This window comes from Tenebrio molitor, chromosome 8, assembly GCF_963966145.1.
Source record: "Tenebrio molitor chromosome 8, icTenMoli1.1, whole genome shotgun sequence".
NCBI classification, from domain to species: Eukaryota; Metazoa; Arthropoda; class Insecta; order Coleoptera; family Tenebrionidae; genus Tenebrio; species Tenebrio molitor.
Window position 1 is genome coordinate 8,126,407 of NC_091053.1, and position 7,488 is coordinate 8,133,894.

A 7,488-nucleotide genomic window follows, 5' to 3' on the forward strand; every position below is an offset into this window, starting at 1 on the left:
TTACCAAATGAGTCGTTTTGTGTGATTAACTAGTTTCTATTTTTTGTAACCATGAGAATCTAAATTTTAATTATTAATTTTTTTCTATAACAATGGAACTTTTTAACAAAGCTCTGTTTCTATCATAACAGAAAATTTTCGCCCTTACCCATAGGCGGGTTTGAAGGTTAATTTATTCCAAATTTTAAATCAATTTGTATTGCTTTTTCGTAAAAATGTTATAGAGAAAAGTTCTATGATTTGGCGCGTTCTTCCACTGGTTAAAATTAACACACGTATTTCAGAAACACCCTGTATATTTTAAAAAATTATCAGAACCTGTGAAAAATTAAGTAAGTTAAAAGTGCGCGAAACATAATTGTAAAAATAGCAGTAGAAAAACCATTAACACGAAATAAAGTTTACACTATGTAAATCCTTCTGGTTCATCGATAAAAAAATTCACTGTATATATTTTTTTATTTTAGCACTGACAGTGGTTAATCTGATGAGGGTACACCCGTTGCACTCTTCATCCAATGAAACCCCCGACGCGGGCACAGCTACCATGACGGGTGATGATCAATTTAAATAATTTTTTTCTTCAAACGTCCGTAAATTATGACATTATCCTGCTGCATTGATAATGCTAAAGTGTCACTTCATTGTCATGGCATCTAACGAGCTGACGAGCGGCAGATAAAGTTATTATCTCCGCTGAGAGCGGCAGATAAAGTTATTATCTCCGCTGAGGGCGTCCGTGAAGTTATTATCTCCGCTGATGAGCGGCAGTAAAGTAAACTAGCTAAATCATTTGAAATTCCTACCTGGTTTCTTAACATGTCTTAAATAATTTGTTATGAAGGTTTGAAGAAAAAATAGTATATGTTATTCGGAGCAAAAATGGTTTTATGTGCTTTGGTTGGTTTGTCTGCCTCACTGTGTTCTTCAGCCAATCTACCAGCCGCAGCACATAAAACTTCATTTTCGCTCCTCATAACATAATATACTATTATATGTACTTATATTGATAATAAAAAACAATCTGTTAGTTTTTTACATTATCATCATCTCTTTGTTTTGTCTCTAAAAAACGTTAAATTCTTAACAGGGACACGTAGTACAGGGTCATTATAAAAGTAGGGGTTGGTGACGTAGTTGAATGTGCCGCAAGCCTCATAACACGAGTAAGACTAGTACGTCGCTACCGGCGGTAGTGGAAATCTGTCTACTTGTTTGTCTAATGTTGTACTCGTATTTAACAAAATAAGAGATGTAAATATAACTTTTTCACTTTTTGGAAAAAATACCCAATTTTTGAAGAACTGTATCTCAGAAACTACTGAACCCATAGAGCTCACTTAGGCTTCAAATTGTAGTGAATTTAATTTACTAGTTGTTTAAAAAAGGTATGTTTACCTTTTTCCATGAAATTCATACCTTAGGAGATATTGCGCAAAAACTAAAAATAATGCGAAAATTTCGCTGTTTCTTGGCTACCACCACGCAGCGTACCCAAGTCTTTGGAAGTTGCAAATTTGGTTTTATATTCTTGGCTGAAGTGCAAATAACATGTTAAAAAATGAGGACTACATGACCTTTTGCAAGGTCGGATGCATGTATTGACTGGACTATTAATATTTAAAAATGTTTGTAGGTAAATATTCCATAAAATTGCTGTATAGCTATTAAAATACAATTAATAAGAATAAAGTACACCTCACACAAATTCATTCTTTTGTTTCTTACCAAATTAAATAATACATTCTAGTCAATACACCTAAGAATTCACAAAGGACGATCCTTTATTGTTAACCTTCGCTTTCTTATTATAAATTCAGTAATTGCTTTTCCATATAAACAAAAAATCGTTAATGTCAATATGTAGATAGTTTTTGTTGGCGCTACTCATCATCAACAGAAGACTGCCCAATCGAAAATTTTATATTACTGGTAGTATTTAGAAAGGCAATGTCTTCTACTAACAAACTTATTGCAAGTAATCATCCGTACAGAACACTGAAAAGAATATATATAGATTTTGCGTATCATAAAATTACAAAACTTTATAACATAATTTGTTTAGTGTTCCACATATTCATCTTGCTGCTTCAGATTTGTTTCATTATTGAAAATTTTACTTTCGACTTGATTGCAAGATATGGATGTTTCGTCATAATGACAGTTTATGTAAGTATGTTAGTCGCTTAGAGTTTTTAAAGTTATCTAACTTATATAAAATCTACTAAACAAGATACAAGCTACGATGATCTTTGCCATACTACTAGAACATAACATCAAGGAATTAATGAATGTCACCATAAAAAATTATTGGCCAGTAAACATAGCTGGTGTTAAGGTGCAACGAATTATTGAGAACAAAGCTAAAACATTTGTTTGCTATAATTATTTAATTCTTACATTTCTTCTAATTGTGAGCATAATATTGCTGCCAGTGTTTGGTGATCAGAGTGAATGGCTGCTGTGTCCTACTGTCTTAAAAAGATATTTTGGGAGTTGGTCAACGATTCCTTGCTTCTTCTACTTTTCGACATACCCATTCATAATGTTTTCTTCGGTTCGTTTATGCGGGATACTTTATTATGGAATGTTGAACTTACATGTACAAATATTTTTGCTTAACCAACGATTGCAAATGTTTTGCAACTTTGACGATGGAGTCTTAGCGAACAAACTCAAAATTTGTCAAAACGAAATCTATGACAAACTATGTCAGTGCATTAATCATCACATCACGTTAAAAAGGTATACTTGTACTGTCTCATTTTGTAGTTTATATTGATCATTTTTTACAGAGTCATAAAATTATTTCTTAGCACTGTGCGAACAGCAATGGCGATGTTTGTAGTGCTAGGGGCACTATGTTCTATTTCCATAGTATTTTTTATCCTATATGTAGGTGTCTTCATGACATCATTTTAATATGTTATTTATTTTCTTTCATTGATTGCAGACATTCGAAAATTCTAGTAATATATTAAAACTTCGTTTATGCTTATTGGCAATTTTTGATGGGCTTATCGTCGCCATTTTTTGTGTAGCAGGTCAAATGCTAACGGATGAGGTAATATTACAATAAGCCAAAAGTAACGACGTTTAGATAATGCGCTTTTTCGCAGACTAGCCGCGTGTTTGACACATTGATGATTTGTCCATGGTATGAGTGGGACAGAAGATCTAAGAAGGTTCTGCTACTTTTTATGACAAACAGTTTGAAACCTTTTGCATTTACGTTTGCTGGAATTACTTTGGATTACAAATTTGCACTTTCCGTAAATAGATATAAAATAGAAAGGATATAAAATATGTATTTATAATATTTTTCAGATATTTAAAACGGCATGTACTTACGCTCTTGTTCTTCAAAATTTGAGACAATCCAAGTATTGGGAATAGAATAGTTTTGAAATTTCTTGTAAATATAACGACACTGCTGCACCTCGTTCATCATGTATTAATTACACATTAATTACCACAGACACATTTGTTATTTCATAAATTCACATAACAAAATACTATATCGAGCGATCAAATTAATTTGTAATCGAGTCATCCATGGATTTGAATCCGTATGTCTTCGCGATTGATATGTCGAGATGTAACCTGTGTTTCAACCGTACGCTGCGGCGGAGCTAGGCTTCATCCACGAGGGTCAACGACCCTACGCTTCGGCGGATCATATTTCGCCACCCTCTTGAGCCGCAGTCATCCCCCAGGATCCCACCAGGGAGCAGGACCTCACACCAGACAGTCCTCGGCCGAGGATCCCGAAATCCAGGAACCGTAACTATCTGGGAAGGTCCTTCAGCGTCATCTTATCTTCGTCCACCATTTTGGCAAATTTCTTTTACATAGTTTATGTTATCGGACCTGAAGTGACCTCGCCAGAAAAGAGGAGGCGACTGGTTCTCGGCAAGTTTTTTTGTTTTGTTACTTTTTACATCGGGGCTATTTTCTTACTTTGTTTCGTTTCATCCCTAGGAAGGGTCGAGGGGAGGAAGGACCCCGAGGACCTTCCGTGGATACGGACGGCGTAGTGGACTAGCGGCGAAAGAAGGACTTGGCGGACCTTCCTTCAGCTCGCTCTTCCCCGGACTCATCTGGATTGATTTTCACGCCCTAGACCCGGTGTAAGAAATTTATTTCGAGTTTAATTTCAACATTTTTCACGTATTTAAAAATCGCCTGGTCTGAACCGGCACTTTTTGTAAATTTCACTTTGTATTTTTTTTTTAATAATAATACGTTTTATTACGGGAACCCCCTTTACATCAAATAGTTATAATAATTAAAAAAAAAGAAAGAAGAACTAATCGAATCAAATGTAATTAATACAATTCATATCAACTATACTCGTATTAAAAAAAGAGAGAAAAAAAAGAAAATCAGAAAATCATTGTGATCAACACAAAAGCTTTAATGAAAGAAAGTGCTATAAATCAATATCATTTAGCTTAGATTTAAAATTTTTTGGTGATAAGCCAAAAAGCTCGATGTCATGCAAATTAACTTCTCGTGTGATCCTAGTCACCGGAGAGAAGAGACCATAGTTGGTGCAATGGGATTGAGTGGCCAACAACGGACTAGTCCTCAATTTTCTTATAGGACAGTTTAAGTAAAAAAGCTCCAGTAACTCAGGAGAGTCGACAAACCCAATAAACAGCCTAAATAAAAATATCAGATCATTTCTTGAACGTCTTGTCTCCAGACTGTCCAAAGCTAACATATCTCTAATAATTCCATACGTATAGTCATCTCCCCCATATCCCAACTTCCACGCGCAGGTACGAAGAAAGGTGTTCTGAATTCTTTCAATATTATGGATATGTACTAAATATGTTGGTGACCAGACAACACTCGCGAATTCTAAGACCGATCTGACGATTGAACAGTAAACCAATTTATGGGCCTCGACAGAGAATTCCTTCAATGTTCTATTGACTAAACCAAGCAATCCAGAAGCTTTAGCTGCAATACAATTATGTAATATGTGGAACAAAACTTAGTTTGGCGTCAAACAACACTCCGAGATCACGCAGCTCCTGAACCACATTTACGGAAAAGTTATCGATTTTATAATCAAACAAAAAGGGGTCTTTAGTCCTGAAAAAAGAAATTTTGTTGCATTTAGCAACGTTAATCTTCATGTCGTTACATGCACCCCACTCATCGATGATATTTAAATCTCTCTGAAGAAGAAAACAATCTTGGATCGATGATATTTTTTTGAAAATCTTCAGATCATCAGCAAACAAGAGTAGCTTTGAAAATTTTACGCGCCTTCTGCGCTTTTCATATTTCAAATTTAAAACTTTGCTTTATATATTTCCTCTATTACTTAAGGACATTGTATTCGTCTCTCTTCTTACTTTTGGAGTTACCACATTACTTTAATTTATTTGTATCATTTAGATTCAGGTTTTACTCTTCAACACAATTTAGGTTACAGTTGTATCGCCCGAAATGGCATCTAGGTTGTCTTTTACATAATCGTGGATTGTCTCACTGTATTACCTATCGTGGAGAATTAAACTTTTGTAATTTGAATCTGAGTTTCTATCCAGCTCCTGGAATTTCACCGTGCTTGTTAGTCGTTACATGTTTTTCATTATTCTTCTCGCTCTCGAGACGTTGGTGTGTGTGTACAGGACGGAGGAGACAGTCAGTCACAGGAAAAGCGTTATTTAAATTTTTCCCAGTGGAAGTTGAAAAATTTATTTACTAAAATAGTAAATTAGTAAGTTAATAACGCAAAAGTATGCTTTGAAAGTAATTGACAAATTACATTACATTACATTACATACACCTAACACAACCCTGTATATTTTGTTAGAACTTGCAGTTGTGCCCTGTTTCGTTTATTTATCTGTCCTCTTAACAATTGACAGTAACTCCTTTTAACTGTGACATTGATTTTTGTATTCTGTTTAAAAGAATATCATCACATCTCATAAAAAATCTCTGCTAATCAGCATGGTTTTATGGCTAGAAGATCTACCGTCACTAATTTGGTTTCCACCGCGCAATTTTTGTGTGAAAGTTTGGATGCACATGGGCAGGTCGATATTATATGCATATTATATGCATTAATGCAATAACTCAAGTCTTAAAAACGTAATTTTTACATGCCTTTTTAAAATGTTGAATCACTTAAGATTTATATCAAAAAATTGATCGTCAATAAAAAATGCTGCTATATCTATTTAGAAGTTACACCTTCAAACAAAATAAATTTCAAACAGAAAAGGTTACAACAGATGTTCGAAGGTACCACCATTTGCTTCAATGCACATTTCTAAACGAACCTGAAAGTCATTAATAACATTTCTCATCATATTTGGATTAATAGAAGCAAATGCTTCTCGGATCCTATCCCGCAAGTCGTCAGCCGTCAGAGGACGTGTTAAATATAGTTTTTGCTTGACATATCCCCATAAAATGTAATCACAGGGTGTGAGATCTGGTGATCGTGGGGGCCAAGGTATTGGGCCTTCTCTTCCCATCCAGCGTTCTCTAAGCGTCCTATTTAAGTAAGCACGTACTGGTCTAGCAAACCATCTTGCATAAGAATCATATCACCCAACAGGTTTAAGGGAAGATGTTCTCCCAAATTGTCCAACATATGATAAGCACTGCACTATTACTTGATAGTATTATCCGTAATAGTGTATGTACTCCGGCAAAATTGCCGTGCCGCCGGGTGATGGAGGGTTAAAATACATTTCAGTCAATACACCTAAGAATTCACAAAGAACGATCCTTTATAATTAATCTTCGCTTCTTATTATAAATTCAACAATTGCTTTTCCATTTAAACAAGAAATCATTAGTGTCGATATGTAGATAGTTATTGTATAGTCTTTGTTGGCGCTACGTATCACCAACACTTTATATTACTGGTAATATTTAGAAAGATCTTACAAAAGCAATGTCTTCCATTAACAAACGTTGTGCAAGTAACCCGTACAGAACATTGAAAAGAATATATATAGATTTTGGGTATCATAAAATTACAAAACAGTATAACATAATTTGTTTAGTGTTCCTCGTATTTATCTTACTGCTCCAGATTTGTTTCATTATTGAAAATTTTACTTTCGACTTAACTGCAAGATATGGATGTTTGATCTTATTGTTAGTTATTGTAAGTATATTACTCGCTTAGAATTTTTAAAGTTATATAAAATCAATTAAACAAGGTACAAGCTACGATGATTTTTGCCATACTAGTAGAACGTAACAGCAGACAACTAATGAATGTCACCATAAAAAGTTATTGGCCAGTCAACGCAGCTGGTGCTAAGGTGTAACGAATTATTGAGAACAAAGCTAAAACATTTGTTTGCTATAATTATTTAATTATTGCATTTGTTCTGATTGTCGGCACAATAATGCTGCCAGTGTTTGGTGATCAGGGTGAATGGATGCTCTGCCCTACTGTCTTAAAAAGATATTTTGGGAGTTGGTCAACGATTCCTTGCTTCTTCT

At 34.6% G+C, this 7,488-nt stretch overlaps 1 long non-coding RNA gene across 1 annotated transcript; it reads left to right on the plus strand.

Annotated features, from left to right (window-relative positions):
- Nucleotides 1-2,918: 2,918 nt before the first annotated feature.
- On the plus strand, nt 2,919-5,169 carry LOC138137542 (uncharacterized). The gene is made up of 3 exons (XR_011161782.1): nt 2,919-3,064; nt 3,120-3,272; nt 3,328-5,169. It is a non-coding gene; the product is annotated as an uncharacterized lncRNA (long non-coding RNA).
- The last annotated feature ends 2,319 nt before the right edge of the window (nt 5,170-7,488 follow it).